The sequence below is a fragment of the Pteropus vampyrus genome, unplaced genomic scaffold, assembly GCF_000151845.1.
Source record: "Pteropus vampyrus isolate Shadow unplaced genomic scaffold, Pvam_2.0 Scaffold463, whole genome shotgun sequence".
In the NCBI taxonomy this organism is placed as follows: domain Eukaryota; kingdom Metazoa; phylum Chordata; class Mammalia; order Chiroptera; family Pteropodidae; genus Pteropus; species Pteropus vampyrus.
In genome coordinates, this window is record NW_011889244.1 from 113,643 (window position 1) to 139,277 (window position 25,635).

At 36.8% G+C, this 25,635-nt stretch overlaps 1 protein-coding gene across 11 annotated transcripts in view; it reads right to left on the reverse strand.

Annotated features, from left to right (window-relative positions):
• Positions 1-25,635, reverse strand: part of LOC105306881 (T-cell surface glycoprotein CD1a-like) — a 134,594-nt gene that overhangs the window by 68,942 nt on the left and 40,017 nt on the right. For 2 of the 11 annotated variants that reach the window (XM_023524434.1, XM_023524432.1), the window contains exon 2: positions 140-288. The exons of the other annotated variants lie outside the window; for them this stretch is intronic. The gene's annotated coding sequence lies outside the window, so the exon portion shown is untranslated. The remainder of the gene's footprint in view (positions 1-139; positions 289-25,635) is intronic. 11 annotated transcript variants of the gene reach the window in all.

Consider the following 25,635-nt stretch of genomic DNA (forward strand, 5'->3'; position numbering starts at 1 on the left):
CTGTTATACATTTCTATACTTTCCTTCTTTGCTCGATGACTAGGGGAAAACTTTGCCAACACCACATGTGTTAGTTTGCTAGAGTTGCCATAACTACCCACAGACTGGGTGACTCAAACAACAAAAATTTGTTTCTCACAGTTTTTGAGGTCAAAACCAAGGCGTCAGGTCTAGTTTCCCCTGAGGCCACTCTCTTTGGCTTGTAGATGGCCATCTTCTCACTGTGCGCTCATGTCATCTTTCCTCTATGCACACCCATCCCTGGTGTTTGTTTGTCCAAATTTCCTCCTATAAGGATACCTTCAGATTGGATCAGGGCTCACCCTAAGAGCCTGGTTTTAATTTAATTACCTCTTTAAAAGACATCTCAAAATATAGTCATGTTCTGAGATACAAGAAGTTAGGGCTTCAACATGTGAATTTTAGGGAGACCAAATTCCACCCATACACTGGATAGTTCCACTTTTCAAAATCTTATTCACTTTACTTCTTTACTTTTCAAAATCTTCTTGACTTTCAAATGTGTTTTTAAACAGAGGTGCCTTACAAATATCTAGACTTCAGAGACAGTTACTATGGCTTTTGAAAGTAACTTTTAACTTCCAAAACATCTGAACTCCTGTATTGTTTTCTTAATAATTGTTGCCCTAATTTTACATTTAAATTGATATCTCTGTTTTCTAAAATGTATAGATAATTCTGTTTTTTTATTAAGCCCAAAGAAAAACATTATATTTTTTTCTCTTCTTTTACAAGATGTACTTAAAGAAGGAAAACAGTAGAAAGAGTTACTCCAGTGGTTATCAAGATTTATTATAAATCTAAAGTAATTAAGTTACTTTATTACATTGCACTGGAACAAGGACAGACACACAGAAGAATGGAAAAGAATAAAATGTCCAGAAACAGAGCCATATACATATAGGCACTTAAATTACAACACAATTGATACTGCATATCAGTGGTATTAGTCAATTAACATAAAAAAATAAATTTTTACCTCTATTTCACATCACATACAAAAATGAAATCCAGGTATATTGTAGGTCTAAATGTAAAAGGTAAAATAGTTAAGCTTCTCAAAGACAAAGCAGTTTTCAAACTGTGATCCACAGACCACCAGAATCAGCATCATCTGGAAGTTGTAAGAAATGCAAATCTTGGACCTCTTTCCTGACCTAAAGATCTAGAAACTCTGGAGATATGTCCTAATAACATGTTTTTAAAAACATTCCTCTACAGCCTGATCCTGTCTGATCTCAGAAGCTAAGTGGGGTTGGGCCTGGTTAGTACTTGAATGGGAGACCACCTAGGAAAACCAGGTACTGTAGGCATAAAAAAATAAAAAACAAGAGATTCTAAACTGACAAGGTCCTTGCAATCTGTGAGGTCAACCAAGCGTTGCCTCGCCAAAAAAAAAAAAAAGTTCCAGATGATCCTGATGTTCACACAAATTTGAGTATCACAGATTAAAGAGAATATTTTATGACCTTGGAGGAATAAAGAATTTACAGGAGTAAATAACAATAGTCATAAAGAAAAATATTAATAAATTATATTTAATCTAAAAAATCCTTTTTATCACAATACAAATTTAAGAGTGAAAAGTAAATCAGAGACTGGTAGAAGATATTTACAATGCATATATTCAACAAAAGACTAGTATACAGAAATTATAAAGAAATCAAATCAATAAAAAAAAAAAGACTGACATCTTTCCCTCACCACACACACAAATAGCTAAAAACTTAAACTGATACTTCACTAAAGAGTGAATCTAAATGGCTAATAGGCATACGAATATATGCTAGGTGCCATTAGTCAACAGGGAAATACAACAACAATTGGATACACTACACCCACACCACATAGCTAAAATAAAAAGGGTTAATAATATCGACTGTGAGTGAGGATGTGGAGAAGATGGAAGGCAATTGGCATAAACACTATGAAAATCCGTTTGACAGTATCTATTAAATGTAAAAAATGTACAATCCGTGACCCAGTAATTCTATTTCTATACATATTCTTATGAGAAATGAATGTTTATGTTATCAAAAGACATACATAAAAATGTTGAAAGCACCATTATTCGAAATAACTAAAATCTGAAAACAATTCACTCATACTAATATCGGTAAATTGTGGTATATTCACACAATGGAATACTACACAAAAATGAAAAATAATCAATTATTGCTACATGCCATAGCATGAATAAATCTCACAGAAATAATGTTGAATAGAAAAAGCCAGACACAAAATCGAACTTACTTCATGATTCTGGTGACATAAACTTCAAAAACAGAATCAAAACTAATCTATGGTGGGGTGGCTCTATAGTGTAGTGGTTAGCAAGTCTGCTTTACACATAGAAGGTCCTGAGTTCATGGCCCAGATGGAGCCACGGACCATACCCCGGGTGTCCCAGGCCTCAGGTGCACCAGGCCCCAGGTGCGCGCTGCGAGCGTGTGGGAGGAGACGCCCACCTTCAGCGATCTTTAGTTCTTAAGGGGAAAGGGCAACATCCATAGGTCAGTGGTGGAAGTGGGGGGTAGGGGAAATTAAAGAGGGGAAAAATAAATAAATAAATAAATAAATAAATAAATAAATAAATAAATAAATAAATAAATAAATAGACAAACAAACAAACCAACTAACGAACTAATCTATGGTGATAGAGATCAGAATATTTGTCAACTTTAAAAGGTAGTTGATGTAAAGTACAGCATAAAGACTATAATATTGTAATAACTATGCATAGCGCCATTTGGGTACTAGGCTAATCAGAAGGATCAATTTGTAAATATATAAATATCGAACCATTATTCTGTACAGCAAGAACTAATACAAAATAATATCGAATGTGCTGTTATTGGAAAATTAAAAATAAATTAATCAAAATAAATAAATAATAAAAGGTAGTTGAGCTATGAGAGCAACTTCTGGATACTGAAAATATTCTTTTTTAATAAATTTATTGGGGTGACATTGGTCAATAAAATTATATAGGTTTCAAGTATATGATTTTATAATACATCATATATATATTGCAATGTGTGTTCACTACCCAAAGTCAAATTTCCTTTTGTCACCATTATTTAACTCCCTTTACCCTTATCTACCTACTTGCTGCCCCTCTTTCTCTCTAGTAACTATTAAACTGTTGTGTGAGTCTATGAGTTTTTATCTCATTCATTTATTGCTTTATATCCCCCCATATGAGTGAAATCATTTGATTCTCATCTTTTTTCTGTCTGACTTATTTCACTTAGCATGACAATGTCAAGATTCATTCATGTTGTCACAAATGACAGTATTTCATCTCATATTATGGCTGAGGAATATGTACCACCACTTCTTTGTCCAATCATCTATTGAAGGGGCATTTCAATTGTTGCCATGTATTGGCCACTGTGAATAATATTGCAGTGAACATCGAGGTGTGTATAGCTTTACAGATAAATGTTTACAAATCGAGGAGGGTAGATACCCAGAAGAAGGATTGCTGGTTGTATGGTAATTCAACACCATACTGTTTTCCAGAGTGCTGTAACCAATTTACATTCCCATCAGCGGTATATGAGGGTTTCTTTTTCTCCACAACCACTCCAACACTTTTTATTACTTGTCTTTTTAATGTTAGCCTTTCTAACCAGTGTGAGATGGTATCTCACTGTGGTTTTAATTTGAGTTTCCCAAATAGCTAGTGAAGTTGAGCACCTTTTCATATTTCTGTTGGTCATTTGGATGCCTTCTTGGGAAAAGTGTCTGTTCAGGTCCTCTGCTCATTTTTTAGTTGGATTATTTCTTTGCTATTGTTGTTGAGTTATACGAATTCTTTATATATTTTGGATTCTATCCTTATTGAAAGCATTGTTTTCAAATATCTTTTCCCATTTAGTTAGTTGCCTGTTTGTTTTGTTGGTTTCTTTTGTGTGCAGAAGCTTTTTAGTTTGATATAGTGCCATTCATTTATTTTTGCTTTTACTTCCCTTGCCTTTGAGGTCAAAATTATAAACTCCTCTCTAAAACCAAAGTCCAATCATGCTAAGTGAAATAAATCAGACAGAAAAAGTTGAAAATCACATGATATCACTTATATGCGAGATATAAACCTAAAGCAGCAAATAAACAGGACAAACAGAGACTCGTGGACATGGACAATAAACTAGTGGTTACCAGAGGGTAGCGGGGAAGGGAGAGAAGGTGGTAAATGGGGTAAATATGTGGTGACAGAAAGAAATCTAACTATGAGAGCTGAATACACAGTGTAAATATATATATTCCTTACTGTTAAAGTGTACAGCTGAAACTTATGGATTTTGTTAACCAATGTCACCATGGAAATAAATAAATAAATTTGAAAAAATGGCAATAGTTTCCTGGTTGAGAAATCTTACCTAAAATATAAATAAAATTATATGTAACATGCAATGTTGTAGAAGTCTTCTGTATCCTTTCTGAATCACAATTTCCTCAGAATAGATGATACTGCCTGCTCAGAAGGATGACAAATAATATATGAAAAGTGATGTGCAATAAGTGTTCAATGAAAGGTGCCTGTTAGTGCTTTGCCATTGGCTTTTGTACCAAGAGTATAAGAAAGAGCTAAACAAAAATGTTTCTGCATCTTATGCAGTCATGTGGTGGAATTCATTGCCCCACTGTGTAACTCTGTATATCCAATTATGTTAATTTTTCATACAAAAATTTTTTTCACTGAAAAAAATAAAAATAAAATAAAATAAATGAAATAAAACCAAGATCTGTGAGTTTATTACTTATGTTTTCTTCTATGTAATTTATTGTTTCAAATTTGAAAATATTCTTTATCAGGGTAGTGGATTATGCTCAGATTCCTTCCAAAAAGAAGACTCTTAAACAGAAAAGGAGAGTCAGAATAAACTATCTTGACATGGAGTGTTTTATAGGTAAGACTTTATTTTGGGATATGATACTAGGCATTAGGATTGGGACATTGGGAAGAATAAAACAGAAAAGGGAGAGAAAGCCAATACAATGGTGTGTTATAAGTATGATAATCACTATGGAAACCCAGATTCTGATCCCATTAGAACCTTCTGTTGCATCATGCAAATTGTGCCACCTGAGAAATACAAGGGAAACCCATATCAATGACACACACCCCCTAAAGTCAAGGACTGTCCCATGGGGTGTTAATTCTCCACACTTGTAGTTGATCAAGTGTCCCTGAGAGAACCACATCATGAGAAAAACCTTAATACAAAAATGAAAAAACATGTGCAGTGCAGCTGAAGTTAGGGTCTGTAAACAGTTGCCTTGCAATGGCTGGGGGAAATGTGGGCTGAGAAGATGTGAGGCAGGACACAAGAGGCGACTGATGCTAGCATGTTTTTATGAGCAAGCAAATAAAATATGTAATATATACGCAAAATCAACCAATTACTTTTTTCATAGGAAAACTTCGATATGCCAGTCTGTTCAGTAACTGTTTAATTCCCAGTGACCCCTAGTGGTAAAATATAGACATTCACAAGCGACAAGTTACAACTCATTAATAGTCTCTAAAGAGAAATTCTTGTGAAATTCTTTGTTGCTCAGCTTCACTTCATTCTGAATTAAAAACCCAGTGCCTGATGTGGACAGTTAGCTGCAGTAACAGCTGTTCATCTGTTGGGACCCTTATCTTAAGCTACCACTTTAAGAAGAACGGGCAAACTCAGTTTGATACTTGCAAGTAAACTATATTGATACGGGAGCTTTGTAGTAAGACTTTGCTGTAAGTAGAGGGTTTTATCTGACTCTGGGATGCGTCCATCATATTTTTCCCATAGTTACAGTCAGCCTGACATGAGATCTCTATATTGCATTTGTAATCTAAAAATCTTAATTTCTTCAGCTTTTGGTAATTACTTAAATCTCCAAATTATAGTATATATGATAAAGTACACCAAGTAAATTCCATTTCATTAATCAATTCCAAAACCACATTTAAATAATTTATATTTTCCAACTAGATTTATATTTTATAAAAGTATATTCAGAGGGATCAATTTTTTATATGAAAAATTATACATTATAAAAACCAATTGGCAAATCATATGTTGAATTTTACCTGTAAAAATTTTGCTTTTAAGAGTTTTCTTTTGTAGCCATTATTTCTACCAAAATGCAATTTTCCCTGATTGACTTGTACAGATCTAAATGTTTTTATGCAGTTTTATACGCCAAAAAATTTATTTTGTGTTGGTATTGCTGCTATTCACATTTATTTTAAAATTTAGATAAAGCAAAAATAATTTAGCTCGTTGATGCAATTCTAATGATATATTCTATGATTTTCCTTTGTCCTGGATTAGTTCATTATGTTACTAATTTGTTTTCCCAACAAACTTCACAAGCTATACTATGAATGCTCTGGCCTGAGAAAAGAACATAGAACAGGAGTGACTATTCTCTGTTATATAGACTATCATGTTTCCCACAATAAAGACACTTGGGCTTCTGGTTTTACAATCTTTATGACTTTAATTTCTTCTCTGCCATCTTAATTCTTAAAATTGGGACATTCATTACAATGATGAATACAAATTGCGAGCACAGATATTCTTGCCTTTCTCTCAATCTAGAAGAAAAGTATAGAATGTCACCACTTAGCAGGATGTTAGCTGTTAAGTTTTTGTTGACACTCTGTATGAAATTGAGAAGGTGACCTTTCACTTCTAGTTTCCTGGGAGTTTTGATTCAAAGAGGTGTTGGATGTTTCAAATGTTTTAATTCTATCTATTAAGATAAAAATATGATTATTCTCCTGTACTCTGTTACCATGGTGAATTATGTTTGATTTTTAAATTTTCAGTAAATCTTCCTTATCTAGGATAAATACCACATGGTCATCATATAATACAACCTTTTTATACACTGCTAGATTTCATTAAATTTTGTTAAGAATTTTGTGTCTACATTTATAAGAAATATTGGTGTATAGTTTTCTTGTAATTTCTTTGTAAGATTTTAATAGAAGGAAATGCTGGCCTCGTGTAGTATTGCAAATGCCTTCTCTGCTTTCTCAAAGAGTTTATATAAGACTGGTATTTTTTCTTTAAATATTTGAATTCAACAAGCCTTCTGAACCAGAAGTTTTCTTTGTGGGAGGTTTTAATAACAAATTATTTTAAATTTTATATTTACATTTTTACTGTATTTTTATATTTAATACTTATATATAATATTTATAATATTACTAGCAAATTTTATTAATACCAAGGTAGTCAGATGTTCTTTATCATTTTAACGCAGTTTTTTTGAAGGAATATTTTGCTTTTAATCTACATTTTCAAGTGTATTGGCATAAAGTTTTTCATACTGGATCTAATCTTTTTCATGATAGGATCTGTGGTAATATTTCTTTTATTCTTAATACTGGTCATTTTTTTCTCCTTTAGTGTAAAAATGTTACTTACTAAAATGAAAGATATATTCTTGCTAAGTATATCAGTTTATCGATCTTTTGAAAAACAAACATTTAGCTCTATCAATTTTCTCTATTGTTTGTTGTCTATTTTATTGATTTATTCTTTATCAATGTTTTGTATTTATGTTAGGTTTACTTATTTTTTATTCTTGACTCAATGCAGAAGCTCAGATCACTGCTATTATTATTATTATTATTTTACAGATTTCAAGGATCTTGTCAGCTTACAATCCCTTATTTTTTTATTTTTTGTTTTTTATGCCTACAGAACCAAGTACAACCAGGTACGACCAGGCCTGACCCTCCTTAGCTTCCAAGATCAGACAGGATCAGGCTTGTTCAGGGTGGCATGGCCATAAACTTATTTTTTTTATTAAGTTTAATGGGGTAACATTGTTTAATACAATTATATAACTCTCAGGTGTACATTATAATTTGACATCTGTATATTCTGTGTTTAGCAAACAAAGTCCAGCTACCATATATTTAATCCCCTTTACCCACTCTACCCTCCCCCTAATCCCCTATATTTGACCCCCTTTTTTACATCTACCTCCCCTCTCCTTCCCCACCCCTTACCCTCTGGTAACCACTAGTCTATAGTCCATGTCCATGAGTCTCTGTTTGTCCTGTTCATTTGTTGCTTTTAGGTTTATATCCCACATATATGTGATATCATATGATTTTTAACTTTTATTGTCTAGCTTATTTCGCTTAGTATGATTATCTAAAGGTCCATCCATGTTGTCGCAAATGACAGTATTTCATCTCTTCTTATGGCTGAGTAATATTCCATTGTATATATGTACCACAGTTTCTTTAGCCAATCATCTATTGTAGGACACTGCGGTTGCTTTCATGTCCTGGCCACTGTGAATACTGCTGCTATGAACAACGGTGTGCAAATATCTTTTTGGATATGAGTTTTCAAGTCTTTGGGTAAATACTCAGTAGAGAGATTGCTGGATCATATGGTAGATCAATTCTTAGTTTTTTGAGGACCCTCTATACTGTTTTCCATAGATCACTGTTTTTAAACATTCCTTGTTGTTGTTTGATATAAACATTTAAAATCTGAGGTTCTGCTTTGCTTTTCACCATTTTTGAAGCATCTCACATAGTTTGATATCTTATGTTTTCATTATCATTTAGTTGAACATATTTTCTAATCTCTCTTTAATTTCTTCATCAACTCATGAATTAACTTATTTAGAATTGTGCTGCTTAATTTTTAAATATTTTGATATTTTCTAGATGTCTTTATTGATTCCAAATTGAATTCCGTTGTAATCAGAGAATATATCAGTGATTTCAATCCTCTGATATTTATTGAGAACTCTCTATGGCCTAGAATATGGTCTATGATGATAAATGTGTCATGTGTGCTGGAAATATATATACATATATTCAGAATTTATAAGGTGTAATGTTCCTTTTTATTATATTTATCAGGGTGATTCTGGTTAATTAATTATACATTTCAATTGTAAAATTCTATAATACGTTGTATATATATTGCATTGTTCACCACCCAGAGTCAAACCTTCTTTCATCACCATATTTGGCCTCCCTTACCTTTATCTACCAGCCCTTCCCCCTTTCCCTCCGGTAACCACTAAACTGTTATCTGTGTCTATGAGTTTCTGTTTCTCTCATTTATTCATTGCTTTTTATTGATTATAGTGTCATTCAAATCTACTATATCCTTATTGATTTTTTTCACATATTCTGTCAATTGCTGAGAAAAAAAATGTGTTAAAATCTTCAATCAAGATTGTGGTTTGCTTAATTTTTGCTTTGATTCTGCAATCTTTTCATCATGAATTTTGAAATTCTCTTATTAGGTTTATTAACAGGATTTTTATGCCTTTTTAATGAATTGATCATTTTGTCATTATGAAATATTACTCTTATTTACTATTCCCAGATCTCTTTGGTTCCGCTTATAAATCTGAGTTTACAGTTTGAATCATTTCTCTTTATACTGAAGGACTTACTGTATCATCTCTTAGTAAGTCTAATGGCAATGAAATCTCTTAGTTTTCATATATCATAAAATATTTTTATTTTCCCTTTACTTTTGAAAGATACTGTTGCTGAACATATTTAGCATTCTATGAAATTTTATGTTGACAGTTTAGGTTTTTTTCTCAACACTTAGAGATGACATTCCATTATCCTCTAGTATAGGTTTTTAATGAAAAAGTAAATAGTCTTACCCATTTTCTTCTGCATGTGTTTGGTCATTATAACTAAAAATATTTTTCTGCCCCAATTCAATTATTATAGCACAAGTTATAGACACTCTGTTCAGTTATATTTGTCTTTCAATTTTTTCAGTGTTTATTTTAGAAGTCTTATTGCTCTTTCTTCAAGATCACTGACACATTCCTCAGCAGTGTTTATTATGCAATTAAGGTCATGCAATATGTTTTAGTTTTTCTTTTTCTTTTTTGTTAATTAATTAATTTTTTATTATGGTGACACTGGTTAATGAAATCCAGTAAGTTTTAGGTGTACAATTCAACAGTAAGGCACATATATATTGCATTGTGTGTTCACCGCCCATAGTTAGATTTCTTTCTGTCACAAGATATTTGACCCCTTTTACCCCACCTACCTTCTGATTTATTTCTAGATATCTGTCTTCGATATCATTGATTCTTGCCTCCATTTTGTCGACTCTATTTCCCAACCTTGCTATTCCATTCTTCATCTCTTTTAGTGTGTTCTTCATCTCAAGAAGTTCTATTTGGTTCTTTTTTAGGGTTTCATTCTCTTTACTGAAAACTCATTCTGCTGATCTAGTTGTTTTTCAATTCCCGGAATGGTTAATATGAATTATTTTAGAACTCATTGAGTTTTTTCAGAAGTACTATCCTGAATTCTCTGTCATTTAAGTCACATATTTCTATGTCTGTAAGCTTATTTTCTGGAGATTTTTCTCTTTCTTTCTGAACTGCCTTGTCACATTGGTTGTTCATGGTGTTTAACAAACTATTTCTCCACATGAGCATTAATGGAAGTGTATTCTGCTTTTTTTTCCCAGAAAGATTATTATATAAAGGTCTCTCTTTAGCCTGTTGCTAAGAAGATGTTTTCCTTTTGATTTCCAGTAGGTGGCATCCAAGCTTCTTGGGTCCCAGCTTTATATAAAGTCTTAATAATGTCTTTTTTCCCTTATAAATATTCAATCACACTCGCTACCCTCAGTCTCAGTCTCTGTCAGTGTTAGCGACAGTTTCGATAGCATTTGCTCAGATTCCCCTGGGGCTCTGCAGTGTTAGGTTTGGAGGATATGAGGGAGGGACCTTTGGGTTGGGGGATGGGGGCTGAGGCTCAGCCTTCCATTTTGTAACCAGGCTGGTAATAATCAGCTGTTGCTTCTCTGCTGTCCCCACTTCTCTACTTTCTGCCTTGATATGTGGGCACTGCCACTACATGGAGCTCACAGCTCTCTCAGGTAGGGCTGTTCAGGGAACCCACCACACCTTCTCCTCTCTACCTCCTCTTGCAGGGAGCTCCAGCTGTGAGAAGCTGCTTCTTTGTTTCTCCCAGTCTACCACCCAACTCCCACAATTCTGACCTACATAAGCTCTCGTGTGCAGATCCCTAACTCAGATGTGCTTGTGTGCAGATTGGGTGTTTTTGTTGAGTTATAGATGTTCAGCTTATTGTTGTTTCAAAGGAGAGAGATCTGGGGACATCTCTCACTCCATCATGCTTCTGATGTCACTCCCCAGATGTAATTTTAGATCATGTTTTTGTTTTTCAGAACACATTCTATGACTTCTGTATTTTAAATTTTTCATATATTCTATGAGATTTCCCATATGGTCTCCCATTCCATCTATCTTTACATATATATACATGTAACTTTTGAAGATGGAAATGGGTTTTATTTATAAAAAGACTATTTACTAAGTGTTGGAACTAGTAGCAACAGAGCTCTCACCACCTCTGGGCCTTAATGGTCAAAGAGAGGGTGTTGTTACCAAAACCTGGAATGAGAACAAGTCATGTAGAGTAAGCCCCTTTGAGAGGAGCTGTGATCTCTACTTCAGAGACAGAGCCAGCCCACAGTAGTGCCACAACTTATTATAATATAAGTTTTAAACTTCTTTTCTGCTAGTTCCAATCTCTTGGTTATCTAGAGTTCTGTTTCTTTTGATTTGTGATTTTTTTATGTGTCTCATTTTCCTAACATATTTCACAATGTTTAATGATGTACTGGACATTATATGTAGATAACAGTGGAATTTTAATCATACAACTATTTTGTTTTTATTTCAAAGAGTATGTAATGTCTTTCCAATGTGTGGCTGCTAAAGTAAAGAAGTAATTATTCAGATTACTCTGAGTATCAAGTTAATCTTGTCCCAGGCAGTAATGTTATAAATTGACTTCATCTCTGGTTAGCTGTCCTTCTAGAGCCACAGCTATTAGTGCCTAACCCTAATTTATTTGCTCTTATCAATGTTTAATCCTAGAGCTTGGTGAAAGGTGGACCTCAGTTTCATCTTTTGGATCAGTGGTAGAAGAGCACATTGTTTCTAGTCAACATGAGAATATATGAGATCAGGGATTGTTTTCTGCTTTTTAGCCACACCATCACTACCATTTTCTCAGCAAAACAGGAGGAAGCCAGAAAGAAATATTAAGCCAAGTAAATTATTGATGTATTTGAGAATCTTTAGAACTCTGATAACTCCAGCCTGTCCCCACCATCTATCTCAGTCTTAGCAGGCTTTCTGCTCCACCATTGCCTCCAGAAACTGCAACTGCTTGATAATCATGTAAAAAGAGCTCCTCTCTCTGAAAATCGGTCCATCTGAGATTTTCTTGAACCCACCTTTCTTCAATAGTTTCATAGATAAGTATGAGTTTATATATCTAACTTTGGAGAACAAAGTTTTGACATTTTTTCATATTCCAGCAGAAATATTGTTTATTGTGTTTAAATTTTGCCAAACTTCAAGAAAAATTATAATCCCTTCATTTTTTCTATAACTGACCTGATTCTTCTCATAATTATATCTTATTGGGTGAAAAAGAAGAAAAATGTAGTTATGCTTAAAACTCAGTGTGGGATCTAGGATTTCATTTTTCTATCATAAGCCTAGCAGTCCTACTGTAAAAATAGAACACAAAAGGAACACACATTCTTGGGCTTTGATTCACAAAAGTTAAGATATCTCTAACTCCACTTACTTAAAAGCAAACAGACAAAACGTGTAGCGAAAGACCAACAAGAGCTGAGCCTGGAGCCCCTGCAGAAGACTAAAGAAAAGAGACATGGGAACTAGAGACTTGGGCTTCAGAGACATAAAATTGAAACCCAAAAAGCAAACTGCTAATTCCAGAAGAACAGGAAATGGAGCCGTACGGAATCAAGTATGTCAGGGAACCAGCCTAGAGATTCAGAAACAGTAAGGAATGGTTGCTCCAAGACTAATTTTAATAGGAACTTTGTCAAAGGCATGTTAATCCCTGAAATAGCTAGAAAGTAGGAAGCTAAGTCTTAAATGCCTACTCTGAGTCTAAATTTCTAAGTGGTCAGAAAAAAAAGCAAATCCTTTGAATAAAAGTTCTCTCAAATTACACCAACTAAATTCACATAAATTAATAATAATTATGATCTCAAATAAAGATTATCTAGTCATTATGTCAGGAGAAATGAGAAACAACATATGTAAATTATCTAGGAATAAATTGATGTCATTGTTGGAGAGAGCATATATAATAACTATGTGAAATATTTAAAGAAAGTAAGGATGTAATTACAAGATAACATAAAGAAACTATCCGAGGTATATATCTAGAAATTAAAAATAAATTGATGATATAATGAACTCCCTGGGTGCATTAAATAGCATAATAGACACAGTTGAAAGTGATTTAGAGAAAAGAAAGATATTTCCAGAATGCAATAATAAATAAAGAAATGTAAAGGTATTAAAGAGGTGGTAAGAAATGTAAAGTACAAAAAAAATAAGAATAAGAATAAAGATACATTAAGGAACTCATGGGACATGGTCAAGTAGACCTATGTATGCACTATAATGGCACCAGAAGGAGAAAAGATAGAAAAAAAAGGCAGAAAGCTTATTCAAAAATATAATGACTGAAAACTTCCATAATTGAAAGAAACAGACATCAAGGTACAGAGAGTGTGAAGAGATTTTCAAACAAGATACATCCAAATAGACCCACACCGAGACACATTATAAATTGTCAAAAGTTAAAGACAAGAAGAGAATCTTAAAAGCAGCAAAAGAAAAGCAATTTGTTACATACATGAAAACTACGATAAGGTTGAGTGGATTTTTTAACATAGACTGTAAAACTGTAAGATGTTTTCTGTAAGCCTCGTGGTAACTATAAAACAAAACCTGTAGTAGATACACAAAAGATAAAGGAATCAAATCATATCGCTACAGAAAAAGATAAGTATGTGGTTATTGCCACTTTATTATTCACATTTTTTATCATTTTCTTCTTCTTAAAGAAGTCCCTCTAACATTTCTTGTAATACTGATTTGATAGTGATGAACTCCTTTAGCTTTTTCTTGTCTCGAAAGCTCTTTATCTATGGTTTGCTGGGTAGAGTAATCTTGCTTGTAGATCCTTGCTTTTCATCACTTTGAATATTTCTTGCTAATCCTTCTGGCCTGCAAAGTTCCTGTTGAGAATGAGCTGGTAGTAAGAAACTAACTGCTCTTCTCTTGCTGCTGCTTTTTGACAAAGATTTTCTTTGTAACTTTTGGCATTTAAATTTGATGTGTCTTGGTGTGGGTCTTTTGGAGTTTATCTTGTTTGGGATTCTTTGCCCTTCCTGGGCTTGTATGTCTATGTCCTTCGCCAAGATAAGGAAGTTTTACATCATTATTTCTTCAAATATGTTTGTAATTCTTTGCTCTCACTCTTCCCCTTCTGCTACCCCAAGGATGCAAATGTTGGTACACTTGATATTGTCCAAAAGCCCATTGAACTATTCTCATATTTTCAGATTGTTTTTCTTTCTGCTGTTCTGATTGTGTTTTCTGCTACCTTGTTGTCCAAATTGCTGATGTGATCCTCTGCTTCATCTAATCTATTGTTGATTTTGATTCTCTCTAATGTATTCCTTATTTCAGTTATTATATTCTTCATTTCAGACTAGTTCATTTTTATGTTTTCTGTCTCCAATTTTATGGTTCATATCTCTTTGTTGAAGTTCTCACTGAGATCATTGAGCATCTTATAACTAGTGTTTTAAACTCTGCATCTGGTAGATTGTCTACATTTTTCTGGATTTTTGTTCTGTTCTTTCATTTCAGACATATTTCTTTGTCTCTTCATTTTGGCTGCCTCTCTGTGTTTGTTTCTATGTATTAGGTAGAGCTGTTATGTCTCTCAGTCTTAGCAGAGTAACTTTATACAGTTGGTGTCCTGTGGGGCCCAGTGATGCAGTCACCCTGGTCAGCTGAGCTGGGTAATCCAGGTGTGTCCCTTGTATGGGTTGTGTGTGCCCTCCTATTGTAGTTTAGCCTTGTTGCTATTTACACATCAATAGGAGAAACTGACCTTCAAGGTGATTGGTTGTGAAGACTGGCTGTGACTACAGTGGAGGAGCTATTGTGCAGAGGCTGATTCTATAGAGCATGATTAGCTTCAGCAGGGCTCTTATGTCTTCCCAGTTTACCCTTTGGGTGTGTCATTTATGGAGGTGGTTGGTTGGTGCTCTGGTGTGGTCTGAAGCTGGTTACTGGGGTATATTGGTTCTGGGACTTCTTGGGAGGGGCTCTGTTGTAGGCCATGGTCAGCCACTGTCTGTGCCCTGCCCAGGGCCACTTAGGATGAGCTACAAATTGATCTTCAAATGATTGCCACGGTGCTGGGTGTGGAGGTGCCTGGGAGTGGATAAGCTGTGAACCAATGCTGGCTGTCGCTAGTGCCAGGCTTGGGGCTCCTTGGCAAGAAGTAGAGGGCATGCCAAGGCTGAATGCTGCTTGTCTGGGGTTTATGACCTTTGAGAGATTTTAAGAAAGTCTACAGCATGAGCCAAAGCAGGCCATTTGTATGGGAAAGCTACTGGAAGTGGCTTGGGCAGGCACACTAGTTGAGTAAGGTGAGGGTCTCAGGGAGTCTCTAGGTCCAGGCAAATAGTGTTAACCAAGTTGATAGAAACTCAGAAAAGTTGCCCTCCTGGGTCTGCATCTGGGGTTGGGGTGCTCAACAAAGGAACAATGGTTTCAGTCAGCACTTCTGTCTGGTAGAAACCTGACCCTCCAGCCCTTGCCCTGAAGCCAGACAACTCAGTTCCTCCCTGTACATCCCTGGCACCTTTCAAGCTGCTGCTCCAGTGCTGGAGCTCAGAGCAAGGGAGTCTGTCAGTGAATAAGTCCCCATGTGGGTCCTTTAAGAGGAAATCCTGGGACTCCAGATGCCCTCCATCTCACTCACCAACAATCTCTGCTGGTTTTCACAGTCATAAATTGTGGGGACTTCTCTTCCCGGCACTGGGCCCCTGGGCCTGGGGAGCTCGGAGAGAAGCCGGAACCCTGTGCTTCTCAGCGGGGGGACCTCTGCAGCTCATATAGCAATCCCGATTTTTAACCACCACACACAGGTGTGGAATCAGCCCATTCTGTGTCTCCATCCCTCCTATCAGTTTCAGAGTGGCTTCTTCTGTATATCCTTAGTTATAGGACTTCTGTTCAGTGAGACTTCAGGTGATTCTCATTGATGGTTGTTTTGTTTAGTTGTAATTTTGATGCGGTCTTGGAAGGAGGCAAGGATACTGTCTACCTACTCCACCATCTTGACTGGAATGCCCAATTTTTGGATGCCAATTAGATATAGGTCTACTAGATTATATTTTTATGTTTTTGCTCAAATCTTTTATATCTATGCTAATTTTTTTGGCTACTGTACTAACATTGTGAGAACTGCACTGAAATATCCATTAAAGTTGCCTCCATTTTTGTGGAAATGGCATTTCAAGGGAAATATATAGACTTTAAAAAGCTTATATTGGAACAAAAAAAAAAAGAACACTGAAAATTAAGAAGCTAAATGGCTAATTTAAGATATCATCAAAAGGTCTTGGTGTGCTTTTGTAAGGTGGGGACCAGCACTGGCTTTTAGGCTCATAGACCCAGGATGGGAGGATGGGAGCGGCTTAGCTGAATAGACCCAGCATGAGTGACATTCCTACAAAAACGTGGGTGACTACATGTGCTAGAAGGACAAATAAATCATCACTGTACTCTTAGTGGGAATGAGCAGACACACCGATTTGAACTCCTGGCCCCAATGAAGCATACATAACATGTAGTATCTTTGCAGGGAATAAAAAGGACCCAAGTATAGTAGCATTAAAGTATTTGCTTTAGAGGGTTAAGGGAAACACCCACTACCCCCTGCCCCAAAACATAGATAAGATGACACATCCATCCTGACAGATGATCATAATGAACCAGGGATACTGTCTCTGCTCCTATCCTGCTTCACTCAGGGTCATGGCACATTGTTCCTTTGAAGGTGGGGACTTCTGTTGTTTTCTTCTTTTTTTTTTATTTGTGTGTCACATAGAGCCCTTACACTAGTTTATTTGAATAATGAGTTGCTCCTGAAGAAAACATCCCACCTCCCTTTGTCATCCCCAAGACTATGCCCTGTTGTGGTAGCAACAGAGGTTGTGTAGATGGGAGGAGTGACAGTACCCATTTCTTAACCCTCTGTCGAAACATATCTCTTCTCTTCTATGTGCCAACACAGTTCATTTCCAAGGCTGCTATGCAGAAGGAGAGTCAATTAATTCCTAGTCTGTAAGTGAAATGTGAAATATTCAGCCCACCTTGAGGTGGTATCTTTAGACCTATTGGTGATGGGAGCTCATTTGTTCTCCTGGTGCTATGCCTTCATGGACACAAATCTCAATTCCTAATCACTATGAGTTGGAGAATGCATGGCTGTGCCCCTGGTACTTAATATTATTTAATTTTTATTAAACACACTCAGTACATTTGTTGAGAAAATTACCTTTCTAAAGCGCTGTTATATTTTCATGTCCATAAAGGAGCAAGTATGAGAATCTTCATTGTGGGTATCAGCGGCAACTTGGGTCTCTTGAGAGGAAAAGTGATAGTTGCTCTACTGTGGACACACAACTTATTATGCAGCAATTAGAAACAACAAATTAGATGTGCATATAGCAATAGGGATAAGTCTTAAAATAGTGTTTAGGGAAAAGTGTGATATATATGTGATATATAATAATATATAAAATATAAAATAGTACATACAGATACATAAATATGTATATAATGTGAATTACGAAAGTTTAAAATGCATGCACACAAAACAATTTGCAAGGACATCTATAAACAAAAAGTTATCCATTAACATTTTTAAATGGTTGTCTAAGTATCAAATTGGGAATGGAAGTTGGTAATGAGGACAAAGGCAATAAACCCAGAATGGGAGGGTGGGAGGGGCTTTTAAGTTAAAACAAAAAAGTCCTTGCCTAGACCAAAGATGCTAATATGTATATCATGAGCTGAGGACTATAATTAATTCAAACCTCCGTAACTGATGTCCAATAAGTAAATAAATAAATCCACAATAAAAGAATAATAAGGTAACACAGGAGTCATGAATGAGAATTGCCATGTGTATGGGATTTAGAACTTCTGTTGTTTGTGGATACTATGAAGTATAAAATAAAGAATACTTGGAAGCAAAAAGGGAAATGCAGGCTGCGAGCAGTTTTATGTTCTCATACTTAACTTCAGAGTATAAATAGAGAAAAATATTAAAAGTAGATTGAAGGGTATTCAAGGCAACTATCTTAATGAAATCTTTAAAAAATAGTTTTATTATGACATTATCAGTTGTTCCTAAATAGACTTTTTTCAATAACATTCTTCTATAAAGCATGATTTATCTTTTCAATACTATTCTCAAAATTTTCTAAATTTGATTTGACTGAGTTTTCTTCCCAATAAAATAGAATAAATACAAATTCTGATCTAATCGTGAATATCAAAATAGATAAGATCGGCTCACAAGTCCATCTGTATCCCACCTCAAGGAGACTCAGTCCCTGACTCTACCATTCAAACATTATAGCAGAGAGTAATTTTAAAATTTGAGGAATTTCTATCAAAAACAGGTATAATGAGAAATGTTCTTTATTCTCTTCATATTTAAGATAATCTGTACACTGGAAGCTACAACTGCCAAATAGACACTATGCCAAAGGTTAGCAAACTACAGCCTGTGATCTAAGTTCACCTGCCACATCTTTTTAAATTATTTTTGAATTTGAAAAATAATAATATGGCCCCATAATCAGCTGTATCCTCCAGCCACTCTTCTATTTGATGCTCCATGGACAGTCCGAGTTGCAGCAGGGCAGTGGTGTCCAGACGCACATGGGAGGACCATAGCTGGCATGCAGAGGACTCCAGGTAACCTGGCCTCAGTACACACAGAGTTCTGAGTCCACAGCCTTTCAGCCTTTCGTGGGTTAAATGATGCTGCTCTTTTATGTCTTCCATTCTATGGCAAGATTCCGTTCCCTTCACTCAATAAGTATTAAGCATTTAAAACTTTAAGTTTTAATATTACTATGGATTACAGCCCTGAACAATGGAAACATTTTTCATGAGCGTCTCCCTCATGTAGCTGCATGTAAGTCAGTAAAGAAAGAGAAAACAACATGAGTATTTTATGCAATAAGATATTTAATACAGGCAATAGAGTTGTTGAAAAGAATAAAGAAGAGTCTATGCTAAGAACTGCAGAAATGACTCCCAGGATGTCTTCATTTGTACCAGGATTTCATTTAATCAGGTATGGCAAAGTGACAGACATGGTGACAACTGCTTTTGAAAAAAGAGTTTATTACTTACAGTTCTCAAAAGAAGGGGCCAACCATGCCATGCCCAACCATGCCATGCAGGGCCCTATGAGATAGTTCCAAGGTCAGTCAGAAGGCAGAAGAAGTGAAGGGAAAGCAAGGGCAGAGGCGCTGTGGTGCTTTCCATAGGAAAGGCAAGGAAGGGTAAGGCGCAGTTCAGGGCTTGGTGGTTTGACTAATTTTAGTGAACTATGAGCTATAAGGGTGGTCTCCAGTTGTTTGGCACCTGGCCCTAGAGGTAAGGGTAGGGAAAATATTGGTTTGGCAGGTGAGAGATAGATAATAGAGGTGGCTAGAAATATGGGATTTGGATTGGTTTATCTGCATGTGAAAGATATGCTCACGGGACATTGCTATCTCTAGGAATTAGCTAGCCCTAGGAGGAACAGTCTATCCCTGCCCGGTAAGGTCTTCAAGATGTCATAGCATCATTGAATATAGAAAACAAAAAGATGATTAATACACAGGATACTTCACAACTGAATCACAGTGGTGACAGGCAGGAAGAGGTTTATTGAATTTAAACCAAATCACAAGTGGGCCTGCATACTAGAGTCAAAAAGCTTCTGTTACCACTGCCTCTAAATACACAGAGTTCTGGAGCATGGAAACTGGAAGGCAGATGCTGAAAAACCTCACATATCCACAACTCTATTTAGCAGTGAAGAAAATATACTAGGAAAATGTTCCTCACTTCATTTCTGCCTTCCGCAGGTCATATGACTGGACCTCTTCTCAAAGATCAGATTTACCCTGTGGCTTGACACAATTAAAAAATAAATAAATAACAATCCATACGAAACAATTTTCAGACATTGGACATCAGCCAGCACAAGTCAGTGATCTCTGAGAAAGTGGAAATAAACAAGGTGAGTCAATTATCTTCCCCCGCAATGTACTGCTTGAAGTGAATTTCTAAACTGTAGCCCAGGAAGGAAGATAATGTGGAGTATGGCAGTCTGAGTTGAGAGTACAGTCAGGGTTTCAGACAGGCCAAGTGGTTATAGTAACAAGACAGAGGACCAGAGAAGAGACAACTACACAGAAAGCTCCAGGGATCTGCAGAAGGTCCTCCTCTAGTCTACAAGTAGAGTCCTTAGAAGTCCTTAGAAGGGTGTTACTTAAAGTGCTGGGTCAAAATTAACCTTACACTAAAGTCTGCTTTGATCCTGCCTAACAACACCTAAATTGAAGCCTCTAGAGGATCAGAAAGTTTTCCAAGTAATAAAGGAAGCCCATATATTAAAACTATAGCTATTGTTTGGAGGTGATGACCAAGAGTAAAAATTTTGCAAAATTTTTGTAAAGAATGTGGGGGTATTATCAGATTTATATGCCATCTGTTGTCTTAATGTTGTTTCATATTATTTCATGTGAATTTAAATTACTGTCATTGTCAGGGCCTGGACAGTTACCCTAAGATATGCTACAATGGCATATTGATTATTTGGAATTAAAGTTACTTAGAAATTTCCTGTGCAAGAAGAAGACCTGATATCTCTGCCCCCATAAAAAAAATTGGTTACAGCCACTATGGAAAACAGTATGGAGGGTCCTCAAAAAATTAAGAATAGAATTACCATATGAACCAGCAATCCCTCTTCTGGGTATTTACCCAAAAACTCAAAAATATTTACCCGCAAAGATAAATGCCCTTCAATGTTCATAGCAGCATTATTCACAGTGGCCAGGACATGAAAGCAGTCAAAGTGTCCCAAGATAGATAACTGGATAAAGAAGATGTGGTGAATAAATACAATGGACTATTATTAATCCATAAGATAAGATGAAAAACTGCCATTTGCGACAACATGGATGTATCTTGAAACAATCATGCTAAGCACAATAAGGCAGAAAAAGTTGAAAGCCATATGATTTCACTCATACGTGGGATACAAAACTGAAAGCAACAAACAAATATGACAAACAGTGGATTAGTGATTACCAAAGAGAAGCGGGGAGAGGGATGTAGACAGGGGTAAAAGGGATCAAATATTCAGAGATGGAAGGAAATCTAACTTTGGGTGGTGAACACACAATGCAATATACATATGACATATTGTTGAACTGTACACTTGAAATTTATTTGATTTTATTAATCAATGTCGCCCCCATAATTTTAATAAAAAACAAGTAAATTGCCAATATAATCCTCAAAAAAAAAAAAAAAGAAAAGAAAAGGAATGGTATCAACAAACAACCTGATTGGTATTTTCAGACTAGACTGCTCAAGAACAGCAGAATACACATTCTACTCAAGTGTACATGGAACATTCACCAAGATTGACTATATCCTGGACCTAAAACGAGTCTCAATAGAATTTAAAAGGGCTTTGGTGTTGACCCAGTCTGCTCTTTTTGTGTATATTCCTTGGTTGCAGCTCCAGGTAGTGCTCTGGCTTTGTCTGAAGCCGGCCACCAGGTGTGTCAGGCCCGGAATCTCCTGGGAGGGGCCGTACTGCTGGACAAGTTCAGCTGCAGCCTGTGCTCTGCCCAGGGCCACCTGGCAAAAATCACCAAGTAGTTCCAAATGGCTGCCAATCCCGCTGAGCTTGCCTTCAGAGACCAAACTGCAAACTGGCTGCTGCTAGTGCCATACTTGGCACCTCCTGCTCAGCAAGAGGTATGTGGCATGCCAAGCAAAATGATGCCTGTTCGTGGTTTGTAGAGCTTTGAGAGATTTTAGGAAAGTACACAGCATGAGCCAAGACAGGCCATTTGTATGGAAAAGCCACTGGAAGTGTCTTGGGTGCAAGTTGGCTGGAGCTGGGTTTCAGGGAATCACCAGGGCCAATGAACCATGTTAGCAAGGTTGATGGAGACTCAGATATGGTACACCAGGAAGGGGGAGGGCTCAATAAAGGAACAAAAGATTATGCTAGCACTTCTGTGAGAAAGAGGACCCTCCAGCCCTCGCAATGAAGCCAACAACTCATTTCCTCCTCATATGTTTCTGCAACTTTCAACCTGCTGCCCCAGTGCTGGAGCTTAGAGCAAGTAGGTCTGTCAGTAAGTCCAAGCGTGAGCCCTTTAAAAGAAATGCCTGGGACTCCAGCCACCCTCCTCTCACTCAGCCACAATCTCCCCTGATTTTCACAGCCAGAAGTTATGGGACTTCTCTTCCCAGTACTGGAACCTTAGGCTAGGGAGCCTGCTGTGGGGCTGGGACACTGCACTCCTCATGGGGAACTACACAGCTGAGACATCTCTCCTGATTTTTAACCTCTACATGTGTGTGTGTGGAACCAGTCCCTTCCATGTCTCTGCCCCTCCTACCAGTCTCAAGGTGGCTTCTTTTCTATGTCCTTAGTTGTAGTGCTTCAGTTAGACTTCAAGTGCTTCTCACTGATGGTTGTTCTGTGGTTTAGTTGGAATTCTGATGTGGTTGTGAGTGGAAGTGAGCACAGTGTTTACCTGCTCCACACTCTTTATCAGAAACCTCCAGAAATATATTAGTTCTTGATCATTCAGACAAGTTTTCATTAAAGCTAAATCTTGAAGAAGGGTAAGATGCCATAATGCAAGGAGATTAACAGGAAAATTAAAAAAAAAAAAGTGGAGCATCTATGTAGCAAAAAGTGGAAGATATCTTGTCACTGGAGCATAAGGTATTGCAAATGCCTACTAAGGATCCTGACCTTTATCAGTCAGGCAAATGAGAGCCAGGGAAGAGTCATGAAAGGAAATGACATTTGTATTTACGAAGATTAATACAGAAATGTTGTGTGGGATGGTCTGGATAAAGGAAAGGTCCTGCCACAGTGTAAGGAAGAGGTGAGAAGGGCCTTAAACAGATAGAAACAATTAGTTACAGAAGAGTCAAGGGTGGAGAAAACATATGACAGGAGAGTGTACATGGTGAGGAAGCAGCAACCCGATGCACCTATCAGGTGCGGGAGAAGTTTTTCAGTGAAGGGGGAAAATAGTATTGTGCCTCGAAAGGGAAACATAGTCTGGCAAAGGTTTGGAGTTGTTTTTTTTGTTTGTTTGGTTTCTGGTTTTCTTTTCTTTTTTAAACTTCAAGGCCTATCTGGGAACATTAAGATGTCAAAGGTAAGGAGACTGTGGTTGGTGAGACAGTGGGTATAAGCTACAAAACTATGCCAGAAAAGTTCAAATGAAAAGGTGGAAAGGTTGTGTTGGCTAAGATAGAAATATCTTCTGAAGGTAGAGATGAGCATAAATTCAATCTTTGAGCCATGAAGGAGAAACGATGTAGAATTTATTATTTGATCATCCTAATTTTCACAAAATAGCAAAGATGGTTATCTGCAGAGTGAAAAGCAGGAGGAAAAATGGGGAAGTGCTCCCCCATTGGGATGGTTCAATAAAATCAGTAAAAGAAGAAAACTACAAGTCTTGCCAAGACTCAGCCACAATAAAGAGAAGTTGAAGAGGGTAAAGCCTTCCCACTGTCAGATTTCAGAACAAGAACCATGCTGAAAGTGAGGGATGTGTTAATATGTGTGGCCTGAGAATAGGGGCCAGGCCCAGGGGGAAGTCCACTGCAAAGCACAAATGGAAAATAATCAACAGAAAGTTTAAGCCAGTCCCAGTTTTCACTGGCCCTATCTTAACTTTTAACAGCACTTCTCTCATTTATACCCTAAACACCCTAAACAGAGGCCCCAGTGACTAAGAGGAGCAGATGCATTAAAAGTGAGGCAGGTAACAACTCCTGAGAATGGCTTGGGCAAAGAAAAACATCAAAACTAAGCTCTTGGAAAAAGAGCTACACCACACATGAAAGTGGATGAACCCTATGCCATAGACTGATGAGCAAAAACAGATTCAAATAAGGGCTTTGGAAAGTTCACAGATTCCTATGCATAGTCAAAAGTAGGCACTATGCATATCCTCCCAAGTCCAATCAGGAAATAAAAATCACGGGGTGAGCTAAACAGAGAAGGATGAATTATTAAACTATAATGGGAAAATAACTATAAGATATAAGAAAACTCTACATGGAACTCTAGGGTTGAAGCGGGAAGACCAAAGAAGAAAAAATTTAGAAGGGAAACCCCTCCCCACAAGACTGGAGGGCAGACCTCATTGCAGAAGGTAGAGTTTAGCCCCTTGGGTAGCAGAGTTCTCTAGTTTGTCCAGGCAAGAACTGGTGTGAAGACACTGGGCAAGCTGGAGTAACCCCCCAGACCTTAGGCAGGGGCTGGCAGAGAAAGTGAGGCTCAGTGGAAACCTCTAGGCAGCAGGTGGACTAAGCCAGGCGAGGGTCTATAGAGGGGCACTGGGAGGGGCAGGAAGCCTGCAGATCACCAGTTTCCATATCAAGAAGGCCATGGGAAGGTCCTTGCTAGGATGAAGCTTCAAGGTCAGCAAGTATCCATGAGCTCTGGGCATACAGCTGGGGCAGCACTCCACATCATGACTTCTTCCCACTCCACTGACCCACCATGCAGTAGGAAACTGCATGTAGGACCCCTTCCTCCTGCAGTGTCTCTCCAGGGCCCTCTACTGAAAAAGCTTAACAGTGTGCTCACTGTATATGAGAAATGATGAGGAATTCCATTCATTATCACTAAAGATATAATGAAGGATGAATTTGAAGCTGAGTGGCAATAAAGTGACTATCAGCACAGCACTCAATAAGAAACACAATATTCATCAAGAGAATATTAATACATTCTAAATGAATTTTCTAAATTTTCTAAGATGATTTGAACTATTTGAAGGAAGAAAACAGAATTCTTGGAAAGATAGGCCTTTATTTTCCAAATAAATCAATGCTGTAAATTTATGCTGAAGATTTCCAAAAATATTTCAGAAGGAACTTTAACACACATGCCCTAAGAATGTAAAAGGCCAATGGGATCGGTTCACAAATTTGATACTGTTTAAGGAAGCTAAGCTGAACAGCATTGCCTGAGGGCAGTGTGGTACGAAAAAGAGTACCAGGCCGCACATTTTTTAAGGCATTGTAGATTGCCACACATTTGTACACATTTGCTCCCCACAATAAGTTTGTGAGAAAATTTGTCTTTGTCCATTTGGGCTGCTATAACAAAATACTGGGTGGCTTATAAACAATCGAAATTTATTTATCATAGTTTGGAGACTGTAAAGTCTAAGATCAGGAACCAGAAGATTCAGTGTCTGGCTAAGGTCCACCTTCTGGTACCCAGATGGCACCTTCCAGTGTGTTCTCCCATGGTTGTGGGGAAGGGGCCTCTTTTATAAGGGCACAAATCTCTTCATGAGAGCTCAGACCTCATGACCTAATCACTTCCCAAAGGCCTTACCTCCTAATACC